The sequence below is a fragment of the Squalius cephalus genome, assembly GCF_949319135.1.
Source record: "Squalius cephalus genome assembly, chromosome: 9".
Lineage (NCBI taxonomy): Eukaryota > Metazoa > Chordata > Actinopteri > Cypriniformes > Leuciscidae > Squalius > Squalius cephalus.
Window position 1 is genome coordinate 3,778,354 of NC_137130.1, and position 27,750 is coordinate 3,806,103.

A 27,750-nucleotide genomic window follows, 5' to 3' on the forward strand; every position below is an offset into this window, starting at 1 on the left:
AAGCGCATCTATCATTCATATCTTGTGTTCTGGCATCACTGCTCAGTAGCGTGTGTCTCTGGTGATGAACAATGAGACACACTGATGCTGAAAGAAAACCGCAGCATCACAGACCATCAGCTGCAATCACACTCTCACACAACACATTTATTGTTTATATGCATGAGTGAATCTCACAAAACCTGTCAAGGACATGTCCCAATCATATTTTACTACAGAACTAGATTTATAAATATTTAATGCATAAGAAAATATTTGAGGCTAAGGCTATCTTTAAGATTTTATTTTTTTTTCATTGAAAATTTATGACAATTAAGAATATTTTTCTCCAATTAAGTATTATTTAAATGCCCAAAAAATTTAAATTTATACATCATGATAGTTATTATCAACAAAAAAAAAAAAAAAAAAAAAAAAGAATAACAGATTTTTCTTCACACTATGGGCATCTAAACACATTTTATCATGACAAAGCTTTTATCAAAGCCAAATCATATTTTACTATAAAACTATATACACTTACTAAATAAGAAAATATAAGCCTATGTTTAAGGCCATTGAGATACATATATATATTTTTTTGCATTATGACCATTTTCATGACAATTAATAATATTAAGTATTATTATAAAGCCAAAAAACAAAGATATATGATTTAAATTTTAAAATATTTATACAATGTATTGATTTCTGTTTTAAAGTTTTTTACATTTATTCATATTTAATAAAAAATAATAATAACCTTTTTAATTAATAATATATATACAAATAATATGATTATTAATAAAAAATAATAATATATTATTTATATATATATATATATATATATATATATATATATATATATATATATATATATATATATATATATATATATAAAATATATATATATATATATATATATATATATATATATATATATATATATATATAGTAGTATTGAAAATAAATGAATACTAAATTTAAATATATTTACTAAATAAGAAAATGTTTTTTTAAAACAAATCTGCTTAAGACGATTATGATTTTTTGCATTATGACAATTTGAACTTTCCTTCAATTAAGTATTATTGAAATGCCAAAAAACTAAGATTTAAATATTAAAATATTTTTTTCACATCATTACGGTTTCTGTTTTACAGTTTTAAATGTATACATATTTAACAAATTATATATAAAATAAATAAATAAATAAATAAATAGATTTAAAATGAAATAATACCACAGATTTTTCTTCAGTGCTATGGCCATTTAAACACTTTTTTATCATAACAAAAGCTTCTTTAATCTTGAGAACAAGAGAGATTAAAAAAAGAAAGACATGAACACACACACACACACTCTAACTGTATAATTCTTGTAGCAGTGCAGAGAGATGCATCTCCTACAGAATGCAAATGTCAGCATCATTATCGCTTAGGGTGAATCTGCATTACAGCGAATCACACCGACTGACAAGCAAAAATAATTTGTGATTTTTCATGGCCTGCATATGAAAAGCGATACCAGGCTGAGGGCGGTGCTGACACGCACAAATAAAACGGACTCCATCTAAATGACCTGATGAAATTTGCATGCATATTTAAAACCAGTCTTGTTTTCCATAATGGTTTGTTTTTCCTCTTTTTCTTTTTCCTCTGTAAAATATTAAACGTGATTCGAATCCTTCCTTTAGATGAAAACTGAATTTAAACACTGCAAATAATAGCCAAAGAGCAAACAGGTGCAAAAAAAAAAAAATTTTTTTCTTCAGGTTTTTCTAGTACAATACAAGACATTCTTCACAAAGCAAAGCCAGAGATAGATATACACTTTATACCGACATTTACATTTTTAATTGCCTACTTATTTAGACTTATTATCAAATACACCATGTGTGTTCAGCAGAAACCAAGTGTTCACACAGGTAAACATTTGTTTGCATAATTACTCAGTTTTTATATATTATGCATATTTATTATTGTGGTCTAACAATGAGTTATTAGTTAAAATAAAAAATAAATATTGGTTATAATGTCATAACAGTGAATTTTTTAGTAATAATAATGAGATTAGACTACAGACAATAGGATGGCTTCACTGGAAATGAACAATGGAGGGGCTGTCCTGTCCGTTTAAAATTGACGACAGCTTTAATGCGCACAAACTGCTGAATTAATTTGACATGGAGTGCAACAGATATTGACACACAGTTGATGTAGCACACACTGCTAGTGAAGAAAAGGACATAATAGAGTCAAAGTGATGGAAGAGAAAACAGCCAGGGCAAATCGAAGGCTCGAGTGACTACATGGGCAGACTGTGACCGTCAGATGCTTGTGTTTGTTAACAAGAGACCGATTTCTCTTTAGTAAGATGATCTGAAAATGTTGTGCAGCTCAAAATGTCACTGCTCACTGAAATGTCACAGAAAATGTCCATCTTTCCCCACAAAACCTTAAGAAAGGAATTCTATTTTGCTTGATGAAAATGAAGCCTGTTTAAATTTTTTAAAGATTTCTTTGAATTGTGAAATTATTTCCATGACAATTATGCTATGCATGTATAATTTAAACTATAATATTTTATGAAACATAGCATAATGCATAGCATAGAATAATGTAAACAAACAATAAAAAATATACTATTACAGTAATGAGAATCTAATGAGAATATTTTTTCAGGTAAGATGCCAACTGGATACTTTTTTAAATATTATCTTTCAGTTAGTTAGTATAAATTAGTGTTGCACCCCTGTTTGCTCATTGTCTATATTGTAACAGATGGCTGATGGCAACAGTGATAATTGCATTAATGTGGACTCTGCTCTTCCCTCTTCAACACACACACACACACACACACACACACAGTATTTACTGCAGGGTCTCGATGTTCAAGTCCAATTGGTTGACTATATCAGATTTTTTTGATGACCAGCTTACATCTTCTTTTAAAGGTGACCAATATCTGCTTTTACACTACACTTGGAGAAACAACCCAGTGTAGACGTACTGACCCGGAAAAGCTTGGGCCGAAAAGGAAGTAAAAGCAGTGTGATTTGCAATGGACAAAGACAAAATGATAATACAAGCTTTTGCTTTCTGCACCATCTTTAAAGGTCAGCAAAACATTGGGTTGGGCCTTCGTCCTCCATTGCGCCATTGAAAAGAGTCATGTGATCGCGGTTGGTGTCCATGTGAGTTGACGTCATTCAACGTTGTCGATTTTTCAATGATGTACGAGTCCGACTCGCCTTGACAGGGGAAATGCACGTATCCAATTCATATTAGATTCATTTCCACATATGAATGAGGCCAGGACTTGACACTAAAGGTGTTATGTTTTATTCTGAAACAGGGACATCATTTGTTACAATGTTGCATTTTCTTCTTAGTTTGGTTCGCTATCACATGACAATTTTTTTGAAACGTACCAAAATATGTTTACACATGTCGAATGAGAGAACAACTGGCTTCTTATTGGTGAGAGTTTCCTCTGCATGATCCATCAACATGATTGACAAGTTCGCTCCATGAGCTTATTGTGGCTTTATTGGTAACTGTCGAGACACACGAAAACACTATACGAATGTAGACGTTATTCCCATTGTTAAATTAATTATATTCACCTTATTCCTGACAAGCTTACTGCGTTTTGAATTATATGCGTTAACGATCCTCACGTCTCTTTCCAGGTTTGTTTTCACAGGTAAATACAATTTATAATCTGTCAAAATGACTGAAATCACTTTGAAATATCACGCAATGCTGAAGTAAATAAAAAAGATTTTTATTTAGGCAATGTACATAACACAGATTACCACAGTGATCTTTAACCGTCCGATTTTGCTGTGGAAAGATTCACGCTTTTGGGGTTATTCATGGTCTGTTGAAAGTACCTTGTTGATGCTTTTACACTTTTAAATGTCCTTTTAAATGTTCAATGGTCGAAGGAGGAGTAGAATAATGTAATGTCATTGTACACAGTTAAAATATGTATTATTACATCCATACAGCTAGTCTTTCACTGATTGTTTACAGATTAACGGAAGTTACACCCATAATTCACGCAAAGCGTCATGGGGGCGCAGGAATAATGTGGATACTACTTTCGTATTAATAATGCAGCATATTCAAACGCACTCTCTCTGATCTCTCATCACTGTCTAGAGGTTTACTGTGTCAAGACACACGCAAACACTATACGAATGTTATAATGCAGCTAGAGCAGGAATCAAGGCTTCATCGGGACAGCATTCTCGCACAGAGAAGCGCAATTACACTTTTGGTTTTCAACTGTGATAACTAATATGCTCACTCACTGAATCAGACACTACTGCTTTTTATATAGCACTTTTCCCGTTATGAATTATTACACCATTTGGTTCATTGCTCCGTTGGGTCGGATTGCTTTCACACCTCATGCGATCCTTCCCAGAGTTTGTTTTCAATCAGGCCGAGAACACCTCGTTCAGACGATTGTTTTGGTGCAGATCCGAACGCGATTGCCATGTTCACATTTGCCTAAACGAACCGAACCAAGGGAGAAAACGCACCAGGTTCTGAAACAAATGCTCAGGTGTAAAAGCACTCTAACCTGCCAAATACAGGTGTATTTCAGCAGTGCCGTGTAACGCAGTCACTCCTACTAACCATTTTGGCAGGATGAATGTTTTTTATATACATTTTTCAATTGAAACAATAAACTAAGTGCAATGTAGTATTGTCAAAAATCTAGATTTTTCTATACATATTGATACTGATATATGTGAAACTAGGGCTGTCGCGGTGAAGGATTTTCCCTTGCGGTAATTTTGAGTGGCTCAATAGCACGATATGCGGTTTTACCGCATTTATTAATTTATTTGGATTTATTTGTTGCTATATAAATAAGTGTCATGATGTGGTCAGCATGCACAAAAACGAGTACATTTTCAGTAACCAATAAACCATAGACTGTAAAAAAATAAAATAAACCTAATCTAAACAGCGTCTCTGCGCATTGAAAGCCTGTCACTCAGAGCGCAGTTGTTACGGCAACGGACTGTCTTTGAGTGAGTCATTAAACCATTCATTCAACAACACGTTCAAAAACGCTGATTGATTCATTAAAAGATAGTAGTGAAACAAGGTTAATTATTTTTAACTTTGAGCTCCACTTTTCAAGGCTCAGCTGACCAGCAATGCGTCGCATGGGTAACACTGAAGCTTCACTTAATAGAGACAAATCGCATTGATTCAATGCGTGACTCACTGAGTTTCCCGCGACTGCGAGTTCCTCGCGCTGTGGATGCTGACCAGCGCTGTCGCTGATGCCATTCATGGTAAATACCCTTTATTTTAAACGTTAAAAGGATGACAGGACAAATATTTAACTTTCCTTGGACACGGCAACCTTTTCACGAGTATGACTTGACCTCAAATACAGACGCAGGTAATCGCACGTGCTCAGTCGATCTCTCTCATTCACTGTCTGTTTAGGCTTAAGTGCAAATCCACGAAGCCTCTGTACAAATCACCATGATAAAACCATGATCACCACGTCTTATTATCATTATTAACTTATTTAACATTCAATACACATGCACGAAGTTCAAAACAAGAAGGGTTTTGCCTTATGAAAAAAGAAAAGATGTGAATATCGCGGTTGCTGCGGTTACTTGAATTCCTCTGCGGTTGGCTTGTCAGTAGCGCGGTACTGCAATATTGCGGTTATCGCGACAGCCCTATGTGAAACGCTTCTAATACTCATTTTGCGCAGATACACGATACCAGCTGTGCTTTCTCGCTCCCTCATGATCTCTCCGACAGCGAGTGACACACAAACCCGCCTCCCCTCACTCACTTGTTTCATCCGCTCCAGAAGAATATTGTTGGTGTTACAGGGCTTGAATTTCATCTTGGGATTGCGCATATTGCACATAATTTGACTCATTCCCTCAGATTTTGTGCTCACACCCAAAGCGCGCCCACATAAAGCCACCTCTCAGTACTAAATTGAGTTATTTTTCGATGCTTATTGCGCTTAAACAGTCAAATACACACAAAATAATGTTAAAGGTCCCGTTCTTCGTGATCCCATGTTTCACACTTTAGTTAGTGTGAAATGTTGTTGTTAGAGTATAAATAATATCTGTAAAATGATAAAGCTCAAAGTTCAATGCCAAGCGAGATATTTTATTTAACAGAAGTCGACTACATCGAACGCTCAGTTTGGACTACACCCCTCTACTTCCTTCTTTAATGACGTCATTAAAACCGTGTTTTGACTAACCTCCGCCCACAGGAACACAGGCGTATTGATGGCGAAATGTCAACAGGCGTGGTGGTTGATGTTTATCTATAATCGGAGACCGCAAAAGTTTAATTCGAAGTTGTTAGTTTGCTCTGTCCATTTCACCACGGACTGTTTTTCTAACCTGGAATAATATCAAGCAGACTTCTCTCAGCGTTTCATACTGACGAAGGGGGCAATTTCAACTATATTCCAGCAAGCGGTAAGTAGTGATTTAATATGGAAGTAGCGATCACTCTTCACATCGTTTCTCTTAGTAGGATGAAAATAATCTTACTTAAACTGTGATTAATATACAGAAAGCGATCAAAGAACAATCCCTTTCCAATCGGCCAAGCTGTGACACACAGCGCGAGTTTATCTGGACACTTGCCAAAACTCGTTATGAAATCAATGACGCTGTTACACTGCACAACGAAGCTCTTACTGTATTTATATACCTCATGTTTGCATTGGTGAAATCATTAGTGAGAGTGCAGAAACTGCGTTGCAATAAGATCTTTTTTCACGCGATCAACGGGCTGTCATCTGCTCAATGCTCATCACTGCAACCTTTTATGTGATGGGAATAGATCTAAATACTTAAAAAACTTCTCACGATTCGTTAATCCCGATAGCTGTAATAGTAAAAACGTATAATAGCTGTAATAGTAAAAGTTTTCCAGATAGTTCCACATGTAATGCTAGATATTTCATATGCAAGCATGTCAGCCAATCACAGCAGAGGGCGTTTACTCTGAAGTCTCACAGCAGACACGCCCCTTCAAACAGAGCGTTCAAATCAGGGGATGAAATCAGGCTAGGAAATATGCCTTTTATTTCTAAATTATAACAACTTTTGATCTAAAAAAACATACTAACATTATAAGGGCACCCCAGGAAACATTCTACAATAATAAAATAATCCATGCAATGGGACCTTTAAAATGCCGGTCTTGGCGAGTATTCACGTAAACATTGTTAGTTATGAAAGTAGACTCTTAAAGTGACAGCAGCCTAATACACCTAATGCCAAATTATGAAATAATATTAAAAATATCTGCGTGTCTAGTATCTAGTGAAAATGCTGAGTGGCTAGTAATTTTGGAAAACCAATAGTCACAGTGGCTGGATAGCAAAAAAGTTAATGTCAAGCCCTGAATGAGGCATGAAATCTGAAAATATCAGAATCCAATCTATGTATTATTTTCCTGCTCACATGGGAGGAAAAAAAAAATCTGAATTGAGTCACTTGAACCATGTAAATGTAAATGCGGCCATAAAGACATTTATATGAACTGTATAACAGCATGACCTCGCTCACCATCAGAGCTCCATCTCTGCCCACAACCCTTCATAAAACCACCCAGAGGTTTCTCACTTACGTGGGGAATGAAAATGAACAACACAAAGCACAGCAAATGGAATAAACATTAAATACATTAAGTGCACTCAACTTTAATGGCGTTATGTTTGGTAGAAAGTCATGATAATAATAACTAAGAGGTGTATATTTAGCTGCAAAATATTAATCAAATATTCACAATATATTTGCTATAAAAAATTTTTTCATGTATTAAAATGTTTTACTTAATTATATGCAAGTAAAAAATGCTATTTATACAGTGTTAGATATCGCAGAACAATTATAAAACAATATTTGACTGTATTTTAATACTCAAATTGACTGGAATGATGGTTCCTGAAACATTTAAAGCATTTTATAAAACATTAACACCATGATATGCATTAAAAGGATGAAAAAGATGATTTTTAGCTATATTGCCCTGCTGTAACTGTGAGTTTATCATCAGTTCCTAAGAAACACCATCTTTCCGTGAGCATTACGCACTCAAATCAAACCGGTATCATCACAAATTCTGACCACACAGGATCAGACAACCCAAACCTGTAAAGAGACACAACAGCAACCAAGTTAAAAGACAGTTTTTCTCCACATCTCTCAACAGGATCAAAGAAAAACTCATCCGCGTCTCCGGCTGGCCGGGTCACACAGGGAGATGAGAGGAGACACAATAAAGAAGAAGTCAGAGGAGGAGTGACTCTGACATCTGGGCTGAAAGAGAGGGTTTGGCTGTGCTCTTTAAGCTCAGACTTCTCAGACACACACACTGCAGGCTTTTTACATCAAGCCTGAGGAAAACAGGATCTTTGAAGGAAACTCTATCGTCCCCTTGAGTTTGAAGGTTCAAACTCAAGAGCGCACACGCAATGCATTGTCCAATCATTCGCATTCGAGTACTTGCAATTATTTCTGGTCTAAAACACACAAACAGGCCACAGGGGGATGTATTATTCAAAAATGGTTTCATTTATGAAACAAAAAGAAAATGATAAGGCCAACTGACCCAGCTGTGACGCGAGCGCTGAGGTTTCATTACATTAAGCTCCTCCGAACTTCAGAATACAGCACTTCAGTCTCTCTTCTATATTAGCTCTCTGCTCTAAAGTGGTATTGCTCTTCAGTCTGAAAGCCCTGACACTGCACAGTTTGTTTCCTTTCACCCAATTTATTAACGGCCACATTTCACAAAAAGCAGGAAATTTAAGGGAACTCTGAGAACACACTCCTAATATTGGAGTAAGGCCACGCTCTTCTGTGCTGAAAAGAAAATCAATAAAAGAACTGTAGTTGAAGGATGAATGTCAGAAGGTCATAAAATAAAAAAGTATCCGGGTCACATTTCACCTCAAAACTAAAAAAAAAATAAAAAAAAAATAAATAAAAAGGTTAGTTAGCTCCAAAAGTTCACATTAAAATTTGCCGATTTAAAAACTGTAATTTACACCAGGAAATAAAATGACATAAAAAAATAAAATAAATAAACACGATAAGCAATATTCAATATATAATAATATGGAAATTAAGATTAAATATTTCGATTTTATATATATTATATGCATTGAAAAAATATTTAGAAAAATGGAAAACAAAATTAGGATCAATAAGAAAATGTGCATTTTTCAAAATGTTTGTTAATGAAACCACGCTAATTATACCATAAATTCTCATTACCAAATGCAAAAAATCTTATGTCAATAAAAATGTATACATTTTTAAGTAGGCTATTTCTTTGTTAATATGTAGTGCTTTTAAATTTAAAAAGTACAATATTATAAATGAATACAGTATAATCCAAGGAGTCACCTCTGAGAATCATGAAAATGACCTATGAGTATCAGATTTGGGGATACATGCTTAATTGTCATGCAAAACTCATTTTCTTTTTTGTGCCATTTTTCTTTCTGATGTTTAATGTAAAACATGTCCTAGAGACGTTTTCATAAGATTCAACCCGAAGGAGAAAACTGAAGATAACACTTGTGAGACACAATTACTCCAGGGTTATTACACCTGATTACACAAACGCTTGTTTACAACCGGCTCAAATCCTTCTTGCAGTTGCTTTTCTGCCTCTGGTGACATCACACCATCATATGTGTCTGATAAGCGAATATGAAGATCCAAATTAGGGTCATGAAACAAGAGCTCAAACATCCAATTTATTTTTAATCAAAAGCAAGAAAATAAATGAGAATTCTGCTCATCTCGGCCTCCGAAGAATTCAATGGATGGGAAATTACTACATGCTCCATATTACCATTTCTTTTGTGTGATTACAGCCTTTTCCAAAAGATCATTAGAGTAATTAGACTAAATTACAGGCATTTGTGTCAAATTGAGAACTGAGAACCATAAAAGCCTTAAATAGGCAACTGATCGATGTTCAATCGAGTACAAGGCTGCTTTAACAAGTTTCATTCAATTTCTGATTGTGTTTTGAAAATGAGGAAAGAAATGAGGAACACTTTAGCAAATCGTCTTTTTCAGTGTGTGTGTGTGTGTGTGTGTGTGTGTGTGTGTGTGTGTGTGTGTGTGTGTGTGTGTGTGTGTGTGTGTGTGTGTGTGTGTGTGTGTGTGTGTGTGTGTGTGTGTGTGTGTACTTGTACAACTATCTTTGTGAGGACCAGTTTGAGTTTTAGACCACTGGAGTGAGGACAAAGAGAGTAAAGTGAGGACATTTTGGCCGGTCCTCAGTTTCTGAGAGCCTTTAAAGGCCTGTTTGAGGGTCAAGACTTGGTTTTAGGGATAAGGTTATACTGAGGTTAAGGGTCGGTTTAGGGTCAGGGTTCGGGTTAGGCACTTAGTTGTGATGGGTAAGGTTAGGGTAAGCGGCTAGAGATTGCATTGTGTCAATGAATGTCCTCATAAAGATAGATGTACAAGAATATATGAGTGTGTGTGTGTGTGTGTGTGTGTGTGTGTGTGTGTGTGTGTGTGTGTGTGTGTGTGTGTGTGTGTGTATGTGTTTATATAAAATCAACACACACTCTCTCTTTCCCTCTCAAAATGTCTTCACATCACCACTTCACGTCTGCACTAAGCGAGCAACATGCTGCACAGTTGACAGAGGAATTGTCACTTGCACAATCAAGGCAGTGTTGCATCGTCACTAAAGTTTATAATTTGCATTTCTTTTTAAGTCTTGCCAGTGTTTAAACCACTCAGCACTCGCGTGTTCTCCTAGAGACTCATGCACACTCAAAGCGCACACACATAAGCCGCCTCACAAACAGCTCGCGAGTAACAAATTGCACTTAAATGGTTTTTACCGTAACAAAATGACCGTGTTGTGGAGTAAACACAGTCGGTTTGGTCATAAGTGAACGTAAACAGTTGTGCAACTGCATGTTGTGTATCAGTATTTTGGATCTGTGCATTCGGTCTTAAAGTGACAGCAGCCTAATAATCTCAGATTTTTTCTGTCTGTTGATAAACTCATTTAAAGTTACGATTCATGATTGATTGGTACAGAAATCACTGAAGAAATGACTGGAAATGTCTGGATACCGTGTCAAGCTTAGTCCCTCAATATTGCTCAGTGGAAAAGATACGATTTTCCTCTCTGTCAATGTTGACAAGGTGAAGTCTTACAAATGCATCATTTGCATAATTTATATTTCAATCACAAAAGCAAATAGTCAACAGACACATTTCAGGAAAACAACAAAAACAACTTCCTGTGCAGAAGTGATTTGCATGCAAGCAGGTGGAAGATAAATGACAGGCAATCACATACAGGAAAAGAGAGTTGGAAATGAAATGAAACGCAGCGGAAAGGTTCAAGCTCATTTTGCAGCGTGGCAGAAAAGCAAAATGACCCCTGGGGCTTGTGCTCTCTCCTCCACCTCACACTCTTCAACACACCGACGTCAAGTCATCATCACTTGCGATCTCTAATCAGACTGAATAATGAGTGAGAAGGAGAGGCCGAGAGAAGGAGAAAGTGCTGATGATATCACTGTTCGGAGGAACTGCTAATGGTTTAGCTCAATGCTTTTATTTCAGGACCCAGATTGTACTAAAGTGTACTGGACCTAGGGCCAAATTTTGAATGAATGAATGAATGAATGAATGAATGAATGCATGCAAGAATGAATGAATGAATGAATGCATGCAAGAATGAATGAATGAATGAATGCATGCATGCAAGAATGAATGAATGAATGAATGCATGCAAGAATGAATGAATGAATGAATGAATGAATGAATGCATGCAAGAATGAATGAATGCATGCAAGAATGCATGCTAGAATGAATGAATGAATGAATGAATGCATGCAAGAATGCAAGAATGAATGAATGAATGCATGCAAGAATGAATGAATGAATGCAAGAATGAATGAATGAATGAATGCATGCAAGAATGAATGAATGAATGCAAGAATGAATGAATGAATGCATGCAAGAATGAATGAATGCATGCAAGAATGCAAGAATGAATGAATGCAAGAATGAATGAATGCAGGAATGAATGCAAGAATTAATTAATTAATTAATTAATTAATCTATCCATTCATCCATCTATCACCACTTACTGCTAAAGTTTGAATATCATATGTACTTAAAAGGCACCAAAAATAAAAAATATAAACTTTAAGAAACATGAACATTATGCAAAAAAAGTCTTCTGACAAAAAGCTGTGGTTGTTGCAAGTTCTTTGAAGAACAAAGAAACACTACACAGAATAAGTGGCAGGTCTAGAGCCCTGCACGGGCCAAAAACTCCAGCCCTAACCCGGCCCTGGCCCGTGGTGTTCAAGCCCTACCCGGCCCCAGCCCGACAACGGCTGCAATTTTTTCAGCCCGAACCCGACCCGACCCGAGACCAACATCAATATCACTTTAAGCTCTCTCTGACGCGCACAATTTGATGCACGTTCTCTGATGCGCGCAGTCTCTGCTACACGCGAACACACGCACGGCACATCACACGCTACTGAAAGGTAAACTTTTATTATTGGCCTGAAACATCAACAATCATGCCCACAAATATTGAACAGACTGTCCATTAGAGAGAAGCATAAGCATGCAGTAGAGAATATAGCGCTACGGGATCCAACCGCAAAAATAAGTAAATAAACGGCCTACCTTTCTTTGCTTTTAAGTAACTGAAGAACAATGTTCAAAACAATGTTCAAAAATGAAGAACTCTTTGCCAACTGGCTAATGTTAAATAATATTAATGAACAAAAGAAAATCCAACCTCTTCCTGATCCTCTGCACGGTCAACTGTTAATGCATGTGAGTGACGCGTGCGTATATGTGTATTGCGTTTGTGTTGCTTAGGCGATGTATAATATTTATAATATAATAAATATAACAATATTTCATACACATTATGTGACGTGTGCTCTGCACGTACATTATGGGCACAATGAAAGGAGAGAAAATAAGCCCGAGTCCGACCCGAGCCCGATCTGTAAAAAAAAAAAAAAAGGCCCGAGCCCGGCCCGAATGGGCTTAGCGTATCGGGCCCCATCTTGCAGACCTCTAGGCAGGTCTCATAGTTTGAGACTTAATTGTACATGTATTCTGAGATACAGTATCAGATTTTTTCTGTTGCCATGGTTATCACTGTCAATCATTGCATTTTCTAATTCAATCCTGCATTTACATACGGTTGTCAATCCAGGAACTTTGCAGTATGTAGCTTGTTAGCATGAGAAATAAAACATTTATTCAAATTGTGAATGGGTTATAAGCAACCTTTATAATCACTGAAGCTGTCAATCACTTCAGTGTGAGTTTACTGAGCTCTGAACTCATATAGTCATATATATGACATACTTTTTATTATTACAGAACTCTCACAGAAATACCCGTTACAATCAATTAATCCTTATGATTGCTTTCTGCCAGGACTTTTACGTGCTTTTCCCAACTCACTGAAGTGACGTCGACGTGCGGGTTAGCGGTAGCATGAGCCGTCAACAAGTGTTATTTCAAATAAACTCCTGATGTACTTACAAACTTTCCAATGCCTCGTTTTATGAGTACAGAACCTGTTTGTACAACTGTAGAAGTTTGGCACCATTCTGGGCATTATTAGTGGGGTAATTTACCAGATACAGCCTTGGATCCATTAGCGCCTGCACTAAGCCATCCGGCTGATATCTCGAAATAAGCTCTAACTTTAATAATGTTCGACCAAGGGAAAAAAAGCTTCTGGGAGGGTGTTTGGCTCGAGGTCATGGTGGATTTTACTCCGAACCATCCCTTTAAGTTGTGTATACTGCACAATGTGACTTATTTTTTATGTAGTGTTTGCATGTTGTTAGTTATAATGAAAGGATTCACAAGCATGACGAACACAGTAAGTGAGCGCTCTGAATCGGATGCACCACTGACTAACTTAAACACATCTGATTGTAGTGATCGACCGATGTATCGGTTTACCGATATTTTCCCCGATATTTAAGCATTTTCCCATAATCGGGTATCGGTTTTGTAATATCGGATTCGCCGATAAACGGCGCCATCTTGTGGCCGTTTTGAGAAATCCACCATTGCAGCCCGCATCTGAGTAGATCAGTCAACAACAACTCTGTGCACAGGTAAAGTATATGTTCTGCTTGCTTTGCTTTAATTATTCAACTTTATTTAACATAACAGACATGCAGAAATGAGATTTGAGACATGAATGCCTGGTATAGTTTATTTATGCAGCTTGGTTCTAAAAAATTGAGACAACTCATGGAGTCACGTAGTGTAATCCGTCATGTCCTGCCCCAATAAAGACGTAACTTTACATGAATTAAATAAAACAGACATGAATGAGTGCATGTTGAAAATAAAAGCGCTGAATTTAATTCTCTGTCTGTTGTATTTGATCACCATTAGTCTCAAAAAAAAAGTTTGTTCGCTGAGCACTCACTGGGTTGATGATCAGGAATGCTCAAGCATGGCCACTGAATGAAACTTTTGATAAGATTATCTCGTTTAAACACCCTAAATTATATTATCATTTACTACATAACCATTATTTCGCTAATACAAATCTAAATAAATACCGCTCTGTGGAAATTAATTATTTATTATCTCCACGCGCGATCAGTTCTGTGTAAATGCATAGATAAACAGCACTTTGTCAGAAAGCATTTCATGATCTAGAGTAGACCGACAAAAACATTATTAATAATTAATAACATACTAGTTGGAAAATGCAATGATGTATATGCCGTTTTGTTTGTTACTTTCCTAACAATGTTATATTCCAGCTAATATTATTCAGTGAATTAATATTACCCAGTGAATTATTCCTCACTCTTTAAACCTATTAAACGGCACATAAACCTTCTAAAACTGTTTAAAATGAATTACATTAATAAATAAATATCGGTTCTGCATATCGGTTATCGGGCATATAAACATGCAAATAATCGGTATCGGTTATAAAAAAATCAATATCGGTCAATCACTATCTGATTGGCCATTTCGGTCACATGCTCTGAACTTTCACTGGCTGCAATGCTGTAAAACACAAAGCGCTCACAAAAATATGCATGGAAGCGTTTGAAAGCAGCCGAAATCACATACTTCCCTACTATATAGTAGGCAGAAAATAATGATAATGACAACATGTACGTCCAGATTACATTCATACTATACACATTCATACTATATAGAATGCATGTTTGTAGCGATAATGGAGTAATTACTTATTCAAAATAGGTACCTACTTGAGAGAGTATGCAATTTCAGACGCAGCCATAGTCGTGAGACGAAAAAGGGGAGTGAAATTGGCATACTTTTAAGCGAGACTTTTAAAATTATCACAAAATACACGGTGTTCCCTAATTTTACACTCACCTAAAGGATTATTAGGAACACCTGTTCAATTTCTCATTAATGCAATTATCTAATCAACCAATCACATGGCAGTTGCTTCAATGCATTTAGGGGTGTGGTCCTGGTCAAGACAATCTCCTGAACTCCAAACTGAATGTCAGAATGGGAAAGAAAGGTGATTTAAGCAATTTTGAGCGTGGCATGGTTGTTGGTGCCAGACGGGCCGGTCTGAGTATTTCACAATCTGCTCAGTTACTGGGATTTTCACACACAACCATTTCTAGGGTTTACAAAGAATGGTGTGAAAAGGGAAAAGCATCCAGTATGCGGCAGTCCTGTGGGCGAAAATGCCTTGTTGATGCTAGAGGTCAGAGGAGAATGGGCCGACTGATTCAAGCTGATAGAAGAGCAACTTTGACTGAAATAACCACTCGTTACAACCGAGGTATGCAGCAAAGCATTTGTGAAGCCACAACACGCACAACCTTGAGGCAGATGGGCTACAACAACAGAAGACCCCACCGGGTACCACTCATCTCCACTACAAATAGGAAAAAGAGGCTACAATTTGCACGAGCTCACCAAAATTGGACAGTTGAAGACTGGAAAAATGTTGCCTGGTCTGATGAGTCTCGATTTCTGTTGAGACATTCAGATGGTAGAGTCAGAATTTGGCGTAAACAGAATGAGAACATGGATCCATCATGCCTTGTTACCACTGTGCAGGCTGGTGGTGGTGGTGTAATGGTGTGGGGGATGTTTTCTTGGCACACTTTAGGCCCTTTAGTGCCAATTGGGCATCGTTTAAATGCCACGGCCTACCTGAGCATTGTTTCTGACCATGTCCATCCCTTTATGACCACCATGTACCCATCCTCTGATGGCTACTTCCAGCAGGATGATGCACCATGTCACAAAGCTTGAATCATTTCAAATTGGTTTCTTGAACATGACAATGAGTTCACTGTACTAAAATGGCCCCCACAGTCACCAGATCTCAACCCAATAGAGCATCTTTGGGATGTGGTGGAACGGGAGCTTCGTGCCCTGGATGTGCATCCCACAAATCTCCATCAACTGCAAGATGCTATCCTATCAATATGGGCCAACATTTCTAAAGAATGCTTTCAGCACCTTGTTGAATCAATGCCACGTAGAATTAAGGCAGTTCTGAAGGCGAAAGGGGGTCAAACACAGTATTAGTATGGTGTTCCTAATAATCCTTTAGGTGAGTGTATATTATCAGTAAAGATATAATGACAACATCATACCGCCAAGCTCTAACTGGACCCAACACAATATAAAAATTACAGCATGAAAAATTACAGTCAGCTGTGAATAGCACTGGCTGCAAACTGTATTTATTCAGTCTATTTGTTTAGTAATAACTTAAGGGAGGTTAGTTTGAAGTCCTGGCCCTCTCCTTCACAAACAATTGCACCTCAAGACCAAGGACGTCAGCACGGCTGTTTGGATGGACGACACTTCACGTCAGTGAGGACCAAGTAAACAATGCAGGCCAGCTATTTATAGAGAAGGCAAGACGGTCGACATCATTTCTGTTGTTTCTCTAGAACTGTCAGAGACAGAAATAAAAAATGTCAAGATGAAGGTGAACAGCATTATGACATGAAGGTCTCTTAACATTTGTGGAGGAGATTATATGAGTGTGACATTCGCATTAGAGCGTCCGAGCTCAAGTTAAAGACAGCCATTTGACATGATAATATACATTTCTCACATATTATCTTATGAAGCATCATTACAACCAATCAGCCATTGCAGTTGTGAAAAAATTAGTGCAAAATGACAATAATAATAACAGAATTTACACTTAATTAACAAAAAAAAGTTTTTACTTTTAATTAATTATTTATAATTAATTGTATGTATTTTTTTGTTAATTATTTTATTTTCATCATTTTTATGCATTTTATTTATTATTTAATTTAATGTAATTTAATGTATTAATTTAATGCCATCTATTTAATTTATTATATATATATATATATATATATATATATATATATATATATATATATATATATATATATATATATATATATATATATATATATATATATATAAATAAATCTCATTTTAGTTTACACACACATACATACATACATAACACAAATTATCACTGATCTCATAAATGTAATCATTTATTGGACTACTCTAAACACTCCAACATATTCAAGTAAAACATTGCACAGGGAAAATGTAAAAAAAAAAAAAAAAAAAAGAGCCTTATCTGCTTTATATTTGTATTATTGTAGTTCCTTTAGTTATTAAAAACAATATTATTCCATTTAAATATTTACTATATCGGTTTTACCGAATGACCTTTTGACACTTCAAAATCTTTAAAATACCTTTATATGTAGTAAAATATAATTAAAACCTTTTGGATTCAGTAAAAGAGATCAAGTTGTACTACCTTACATACATTGGATGTTATATATTTGTTTTTTTATTATTATTATTAAGGCCTTTGGACAAAAAAAAAGACCCGTCACGTCACTGACCCATATATATACACACACACACACGCATAATTACAAAATTATATAATTATAATCTCATTTTAGTTTAAACTCTTTATTCAGTTTATTGAATAGTTTGGGAATAAGGAATGTGAAGGAATTTCCAGCCTTGGCTCTCATCCAAGGACACTGATGATGTAAATGGATAAGCATTTTACATGAAATACTGCTGAAATGAGCTGTTGAATTATTGCAAGTACTGGAGTGAATCTCAAGGAAGGAGAGAAACAGAGTGATACAGAAAAGCTCTCGGTTCGGCAAGAGAGCAGTCATGTTAAATACTAATACTTCCACTCAAATGTGGAGGACAAACGTGTTAAATACGGCTATTTTAAAATAGAAATCATATATTAAATGCTAGCTAAATAAAAATGTCTTCTGAATCAATCCATGAGTGGACTAAGAGACATGATAGGATGCAGCCCTGGTTAAAAAAAATAAAATAATGTCATTAGATTCAACCTAATATTTTTTAATAGGAAAACATTATGAGATTTTCTTAAATCTAACAGACTAAAATCCAAGGCAAAGTCAATGCTGATTATGTAGGCAGATAAATAGGTTCTGGAACAGAGCTGATGGTTTTATTATTCAAGATTAGCATCTTGTGAAACCCTTGACTTCAATTTCTTTATTGCAATGATTTTGTGTTGCCAATAAAGAGCGAAGCTCAGAACCTGAAGAGAGTTTTAATTTACACTCTGCAACAGAATCGAATCCCAGAAGAATATGAGCTTGATCTGTGGAAATTAGTTCTGATGAAAGCAATGGCACATGCAAAGACAACCACAACGGTACATTCTCCCTGGACGGAAAAAAAAAGAGACTCCCTTTTCTCTCATCAAGATGAATTACAAATTAAATTCAGGGTGTGTAGAATTCATAAAAGTGCGTGCGTGTGTGCAATTACTGCCCTTTAAAATCAAGCAGACACATCCTAATCCCAAAAAATATTCCAACTGTGATTGGTGTTAAGATTCAACATGAGAAGTTCAATATAGTGTATAGTGTATAGCATAGTGTTCTCACGTAAAGCGGAGAAGTCTTGTATTCAGTTGCCATGAAATGAAAGGGAGGTTCAGGTCTTGTTTGTTCATAACGCAAGCATCCAGGTTTCAAGTTTGTCCCAAATCTGCCGATAGCTGTTTGTAAATAGTATTTTATAGACCATGAGGGAGTCGGGATGATACCAGATACGAGTTATGGAGTCAAAGTAACCCGATTTCCAACAAGGAGCAACTAACAACAACAACAACAACAAAATGATTTGACATTTTGTAGCATTATAAAAGAGAGCCTTTCTGACTGTTAAAGAAAATAAAGATTGTGTCATTATTCACTCAGCGACATATTGGTTTGGAAAAACCCAAAGGAAATTTTCCATGGAACATTTAAGTAAAAATTGGGAAGAATTTTCAGTCACAACTTATGTTAATCCACTTGACTTGTGAACTATATTTCATCTCTCACACCAATCTGCATACTAAACGTCACGTTTAGATATGACAGCCAAAAACCCAGAAGTCCATGCGACGTATGCACAATATTTAAAAGTCTTCTGATTTTTTTTGTGCATATTTTTGTTTTGTGAGTTTCTATCATGAGTAAAGTCACTATGAACTGCTGTTGGATGCATGAAAAAAAAAAAAAAGCTGCATGAAATTTCACCTTTTGTGTTCCACTGGAAAAATATCAGCATACAGGTCTGGATCTTCATGAGGGCGAGTAAATAATGACAGAATATTTATTTTGGGGAGAACTATTCTTTTAACAAATCACAGAGGCTCTGTTTTATAAAGCCACCAATTGGAAAATTCATTTGTTTATTGCAACAATAAACCTCAGAAAATAAAGCACACTCCCATGACGGCGGCGCTATAGTTATTTGCACATTCAGACACAGTAATTTGGGCTTTGACTGGAGCAAGACAATACCTCACCAAAGCATCATTAAAGGGCATAATCGCCTCAATAATCTTCATCATTTAGTCTAATAGTCCTGTGATGGGCTCCTCTAACAGCAAATAAAAAAAATCATGCATTTCTACGACAGAATAGATGAGAATATGGACAGGTTGTGACGCCCAACAAAACTACACAAGGTCAAAGAAAATACAACCCAGATGACATTAAAAACGAGGATAAACATAATTTGTGCTGTGTTTTACTGACTAAAGAAAAAAGAAACAATCATGTATGGTGAGTGTAAGGCCTAATCCTAACTCCAACTCCTAACTCAACTGACCCTTCGCAGGGAGTTTGATTGACAGGCGATCTGACCAATCATAATCCGCCATCCTCCGAATCCGCCATTTTTGTCCGACAAAGCAGTCAGGAGAGTTAGTAGATTAATGTCGGAGGATTTGAACTTGAAAAAACGGAGTGTACTGACGTCTTTCCGCGGTTAAAACAACATTCCTTCTGATGCTCATTCATGTTTATTTGATGCTATAAATGAACTAGAAGGAAGAGATGATCGGTTCACAAGCAGCTTTAACTGAGCGATCTGTCACGACACATTAAAGAGACACAAAACGGTATTTATTGTTTAAAGTTCTTTAAAAAAATGACCTAATTTGAAAGTTGACTGTTTCATATCAAAAGTAAGCTGGTCTGTCCTGTCTGTCAGTGTGTTGTCAGTGTCCTCTCTGCACCGCGATGTGTGTTTCACTGTGAGAACATGGTGTGGTGTGAGAGAGGCGTGGCTTGTCGGACATAGCAACAGTAACTAAAGGGGGCGGGTCTTTGCGAACAGTCAATTAAACAAGCAATAAATGTTCAGGCCCTAAATATCTCTACCAAATGTAAGTATTACATTTCATAAGTGCCAAGCAGTGAATCCTATATATGAAATCCCTGTATTTATTTTCTCATCTGGTTTAAAGCTCCCCTGATAGTATTAGAAATACTGCGAAGCTCAATGTTCGACTCCCTCACACCTGCTTTGGGCAGATGTTCAAAGTAAATCAAGTTTAACCTCAAACCATGTTTCCGTCTTCCGTCAGTGGAAGGCATGAAACCTCAGCAGCTGCAGTTCAATATGGTTGAAGGGTTCATCTCATTCGGTTCACACAGAGTTCAGTTATTCATAGGAGTGACGTATTCACACTTGAAAGATTCAGACAGAGACATGAACGGAACAACTAGTTTTCAATGCAGTGAAGTCACTCTCTTTACTGACAGCTAAACAGATGCACGTTTGCTGCTGATCATATGGATGTTTAGTACTTTAGTACTAAAATTTGTTTTGTACCTTTACACCGTGTCGTAACCAGACGCGATAAGATTACAGCGACAAATGATGTGTCTGTCCACACTAGACGCGCGACGCGACTACGAGATTCGTCAAAATCAATCAAAACCCACAGCCAATCAGAACAGCGTGTGGGCGGAGTCAGACAATCAGAACAGCGTGTGGGCGGAGTCAGACAATCAGAACAGCGTGTGGGCGGAGTCTCGCGGCACCAGAGAGTAATCTTGACGGCACTCGCAAGAAAGTGGATAAGTGCTACATAATCAAATTCACAAATATTACACCATTTAAACATTATTAAAAATACATAGGCTGAGTTACTAAAACAATCTTTGTCAAAAAAATACACTTGTTTGTTCACAGTTTGAACGTTCTTGTTTCCATGTGTTTAATTTCAAGATCTGAGGTGAATTATCCATTGTTGCTTTTACAGCTACAAAGCTGGAGCACTAAATGATATTCAAAGTCACATTACACGCTTTTAACATTAAATAAAGCACATAAACAGCACCTGAGATTATCATCGCCACACTTTGTGTTTGTTGTTCCAGCGCAACGCCGCAGAAAAATAGAAACCATTTTTACAGTCTTTTACATTAAATGCATGCATGCATGTATTTTATATTTTATGTTCCTGAACAACTTTGTCCATATCCAACATCATTTTGAAGAGCAAAACAGTGCAAACTGTAATCCATCTATAGCAATGCTTGTATCTATTTTACAAAACCCATCTTCTGTCAACAGCTCAATGATGTATCCCAGTAAAGCATGCACCGCTGCAGTTTAAATGCTAAGGAACAAATTGCCTTGTTAAAGTAATCATAAATCATCAACACCATCAAACACGCTGGCACTGCCCTTGGCCAACACTCATTCATCTCTAAAGAGCAGAGAGCGCTGCGTGCTTGTTACACCGTGAAGGATTCATCACATTATAGTGCCACTTTAACGCAAATGACTGCAAGCATTAAGATGCATTGCACAGTTAAAAAATACAGCCCTTTAAAATCAAATTACGAATAGCATCAGCTCGTCTATTGCTTGATGTAAAATCAACAGATTTTAAAAGAGACATCTCACTGTGACATTCTGATTCTCAGAGCTGACAGTGATGTGCATTAATAACACAACACGAGAGAAAATTCCCAGGGCATCTATCACCAATTCTTGTCTGAAATGATTTATTCAGAAGGATGCGATCTGATTGGATGGCTATATTGTGCTAAATATAAAGCAGCTCTGTTGTCACCTGTGGCCTCAGTCTCATGCATCTGGCAAAACAGGAGCATTCCTAGAGACGATCAACGGCTTAAATGAATCCAGCAACCGTGTTAACCGGTGTTAAAAAATACATTTACTTTATCCAATCATAAATCTACTGCAACCTGTGCACATTTAAGAGCAGATTTGCCTGAAAAAGAAAGAAAGAAAAAATATGCACTCAATATTCAAACAATGACAAGACACACAATGTGCATTCTGGTGCAGGAAGACACAGCGTGCATGTCAATGAGGCCGCTAATGAAAATCAGCCATCAACCTGCAATACATGCACATTACACCAGAGAATTACATTATAGATGTTATTCAGCACTCCGCACGGCTGTTTCTATTCATCGATTTTCCATTCTGAACAAGGAATACGGATGTCAGAGGAATTACAACTCGTATTTGTGTGATTACAAACCTGAAACGGTCATGTAACCACTTCTGTTTCTCAACAACTCCCTCTTTCATCCAAACTTACAATTAGAATTTCACTGCAAAAACAATGAGTTCAAATGCACAACATGCTTAATCTTTCCTTTCACACAGCAGCAGAAAACCTGCTCTGTGTTTGAACAGTGAATGCTGGGTAATTACTTCACTCCATAAAAGAGCCTTTAAATCATTAAATGTAATCCATTAAAAATCTTGTTTAATGATCGGGATAGTTAAGTCCCATTAATTATGCTAATTGTTAAACAAGACAGGGTAAACAAGAGCTGCAAACAATTCTCTCTTTTTCTTTTCAAATATATTTTGACTTTTACTGTCCCGTAATGTCTTTCATGCAAACATATTAGGCTTATTAGCACAGGTAATTGTGTTTAAAGATTAACACGGCTTTAATGAGAGTAACCATTAAGTAATTCTGTCGCATTTAATGCATAAATAGCAATATTACATCGCTTTATTCTCATTCAATAAATTATGGGAAAAGAGAGGAAAAATAACTGTTTTAGCATATAGCTTAAATGGGTAATATAGTAAAAAATGGGCAATATAGCTTGTTTTTTGATGATATCATGCATCTTAATATTTTGTGAATTTGCTCTGAAATGCCTTAAGCTTTTGTCTCAAATTAGAAGAAGTGTAATTTATATAAATTAAAATTAATATTACGGGTTCAAAACGATGAAAAACAAGCCTTGATTATTAAAGGGTTAGTTCACCCAAAAATGAAACGTGTTGTGTTATTCTGTGTTGTACGTCACACGTAGGCTCACTATTGGCCAGCGCTGGTCATGTGTGTGATGCGTGTGACGTACAACATAGACGCGCTGCGCTAAAACACTACGTGAAATAACTCGAGGCCCAGATAGAAGGAAATGAAAAGTGGAATAAAGTCGTTATCTTGGGATTTTTTTGCGCACAAAAAGTATTCTCATCGCTTTATAAACTTAAGATTTGACTGTAGTCACTAGACTATATTAACGATGTCTTTAATGCATTTATGCTTTAATGCAAGTTATAATGCCTTAGAAGCCTATGGAGGAGAGATCCAGCTCTCAGATGTAATAAAAAATATCTTCATTTGTGTTCTGAAGATGAACGAAGGTCTTACGGGGTTGGAACAACATGAGGGAGAGTAATTACTGACAGAATTTTCATTTTTGGGTGAACTAACCCTTTAAGTAGATTAATATATTTTACATTGAACATACAAAAAAAAAAAAATCTTCCGTATAAATTAAATTCATTATCGAGCTCAAGAATCATTTTGAGTTATTATAATCCAATAATATATAACTACTGTAACTAAAACATTTTCATATGAAAAAGAAAATTCTGTGAACATTGAGTGACGAATCAATGAATTAGTTTGAAATGATTTGCTCAAACTGACAGTTAGAACTAGTGGTCAATATTTGGCATTTGTAAAATATCGGCATCGGCCAATAAGTTTTGCTGATTGGCCGATGTGTTGGAAGCGGGACTTTTATTTTGACGGCGCTCCAGACTTTTATTTTGACAGGCGGCGCTGAGAGAACACCAGCGCCTGATCACACAGCGCTCACTCACATTCTCCGTCTTCATTAGTTCACGATCTCTGTCAGTCATATCTAATACTTTGTTAGACAGAACTGGTAAACAAAGAAAGTAAATGGTATGCGAAAAAGTAAAGCGTTTGCTTTTATATTATTTGTAACAGAAAAGGCAAACATTCAGACTTTCTCATTTACCGTCAACATTCAGCAAATGCACATCTACATAATTTGAACAACTGAACTTTAAAATCAGAGACACGATTAAAATGACAGTCGGAACACTCTTATATTAACAAACCAAAATAAAAAAGGACAACCAGCTGAATCATATATTATGAATATTCAATATATCACTGAGCCCTAAAAAACAAAAACTTGTCCATTTAATATTTCTACTTATTTGAAATCTACTTTCACTACTGACTAAATTAAATCAAATCAAGTTTAATAAAAGCTTTCTGTACTCAAACTGCATGACCACCTTCTCTGTGTGTTCACAATCACTGCCTCTATTTAAAAAAAAAAAAAATTTAAATGCAAATTTTGATCATTTTCCACTTCCCATGTAAACAAAGAGACTGCTAATTGCTGAAAGTAGTGGTCCTGGATCCCCCTGAGTGACGAAGGTCATCCCGACTCTCTCTCTCCCGCCGACGGGGGGAGAAACAGCGCAGTTACTCCCTCGCTGCCATTTTTCTTCCCTGACAAAGACTCCATCTGCCACCGAGCCATTTGCAGCCTGCGAGTCAGAATATCAATGATTTCCAAGCATTCTGCGAGTCCGCCTTCACCTTGGCGTCACCTCTACGAGTGTTGGGAAGAGCTGACGGCAGGGATATTCTCCTCGGCACCGCAGGCCAACACTCATCCAACTAAGTGCCGTTTATGCAGCTCCGAGGAGGAGAGAGGATGATGACACTGGAGCCATTTTAGACGCACGTCCCTAAAGCAGGAGAATTTTCCGGCAGATTCCGGAGTCAATTTTACAGAGGAACGAAAACAAGAGATCGAAGCCATTTCTCAATGCTGCTTACATCAGTTCCTGCAGCAGCTCATGTCAGATTTCCCATGATCTCTTCAGATAAGAGCTCACTGCACTGTGAAACACAGAGGTTCAACGGGGTTCTATATAGAATTCTAGGTTCTTTTGATCCCAATTTTAAAAGTTCTAAATAAGAAGGCACGTCTTAAATGATTGCATAATACTTTCATGTTTAATGGGGGTATTTAAACATTTTTTTCCATGTAATGAAGTGTGTTTACGAGCTGTTTGTTGAATTAATTTAAAATGAAAACTAAATCCATAAAATTATTACATGATGGGAACTCTTTAAGGTTCTAGAGCTTTTTCTTCTAAGAGTATAACAATATAGTGTACTATATTAAAAATAAAAAAAAATAAAAATAATAAAAAAAAATTATAAAAATTTATATTTATATATATATATATATGGTCTTTTGGTGAAATTCTATTTATTAAAATGTATTAATTTGCTCTAAAATGGCTCAAGTTTTTGTCCTAATTAGAGGAACTATCATTTATATAAGTCAAAATGATTACATTTCACTCTTTCATCTGTTCCTGAAATAACAAACTGAGTGGAAAACATTCCTTAATTATTTTAACTACATTTTTAACATAATTAACTTTTTACGTTAAACATTTAATTGAAATTAGGGTTTCTCTGATAGGAAAAAGGGAAACAAAACACTTTCAATTCACTATGTTCAAAAAATTAATTTTCAGGTATGTATAGGCTACAGGTAGTATAGCCTAGTATAATACATATATTTCTACAACATTTTAATATAAAAAAAGAGAATCTGAGACTTCTGTGAACATTGAGTAAAGACATAAATAATTGAATCAGAGTTTGAATTGATTTGCTGACACTAAGTTTGAACAGATTTGTAAATCAAAATTTCCAATAGGCCTATGTCACACTTCCTGCTTCCGGAACGCGGAGTAGGGATTCAGAACTTCCGGTCAACAGTATTTCTCGATAAGGATTTAGATTATCAGCCATAATGTCTAAACCATCTGAGGTAGACTGACCACGAGCTAGCCTATGAGGTTGTGAAACGAAGGTTTTTGCTCCTGTAGAAGCTATAAGTTCGTATGAAATCAACCTTGTTTTAAGAAAAACATGTTTTATCCGCGATCTTATGAAAAAAACTACACTACCCACAATCCTAAGCGTAGCAGCAACGTCTGCTGATTGGTCCAACTCGCTGTTACCATAGAAACGTTTACCTTACTGGCGAACGGCTAGAGCTATAACAACAATGGTTCTCCCAGAAGAACTCCTCAGTTTTGACGTTTCCACTTGAGAGTTTTCATTTACCATTCGAACCACATCGTCATATGTGACTTCAGGCAGGTTGCGGAGAGATTTGGTCCAACGGTATCTATCGGACTCTGCCATTGTAAAAAGCTAACCGGAAGAGCCGTATCCCTACTAAAAGACGTACTTCCGGTCTTCAATTTTTTCGTGACATAGGTCTATTGTAACACTGTTTCTAATACTGAATTATAAAACGGATAGTTCCGGTCCTTGATTCTGATTGGTTCGACCGCATTACATTAGTGTTACTGCGCAACTGGCGTTTGTGATGCTTTGTTGCTGCATGTGTTGCTTAGCAACCTCTTCGGAACTACATTGCTTGGCGGAGGAATAAATGTGTTATAACATTATATTTTTTGCTGCTGGTGTTTATTTTATGAATAAAATAAATATTAAAATGAATATTTTTATGGAGTAACCGTTTTATAAAAGCAACAAGCCCCTTGAAGCCGTGATTTACAGTGGATTTAGAACAGCTAATGGGGTTTAGGCGCTCCGCTCCACGTCGTAGCTAACATCGCCCCTTAGCTGTTCTAAATCCACTGTAAATCACGGCTTCAAGGGGCTTATTACTTAAGTTTAAATCACAGACACGATTAAAATGTCTGTCTGAACACTCTTAAATTTTCCATGATCTTTTTTTTTAAATGTTTCCAAACTCAAAACTTTTTCCCCATTGAAAAAAAACAGCAAGACGGAGGAGGACGAACGCACCAGAGGAGGCCGTGACCCTGCGTGCGAACCCTTCACTCTTCAGATAGACAGGTTTGGACGACAGATCATCCCTATCTGTGTGTTTGCCATGTTACTTAAGGAGCCCGACCTCACCTGACCCGCTGTAGGTTTATCCCAGCTGAGCCCCACAACTATACACACGCTCAGCTCTAATAAATCGCCACTTCACCACCTTTATTTCAGCACCACAGAAACACACTGATTAGTGCCG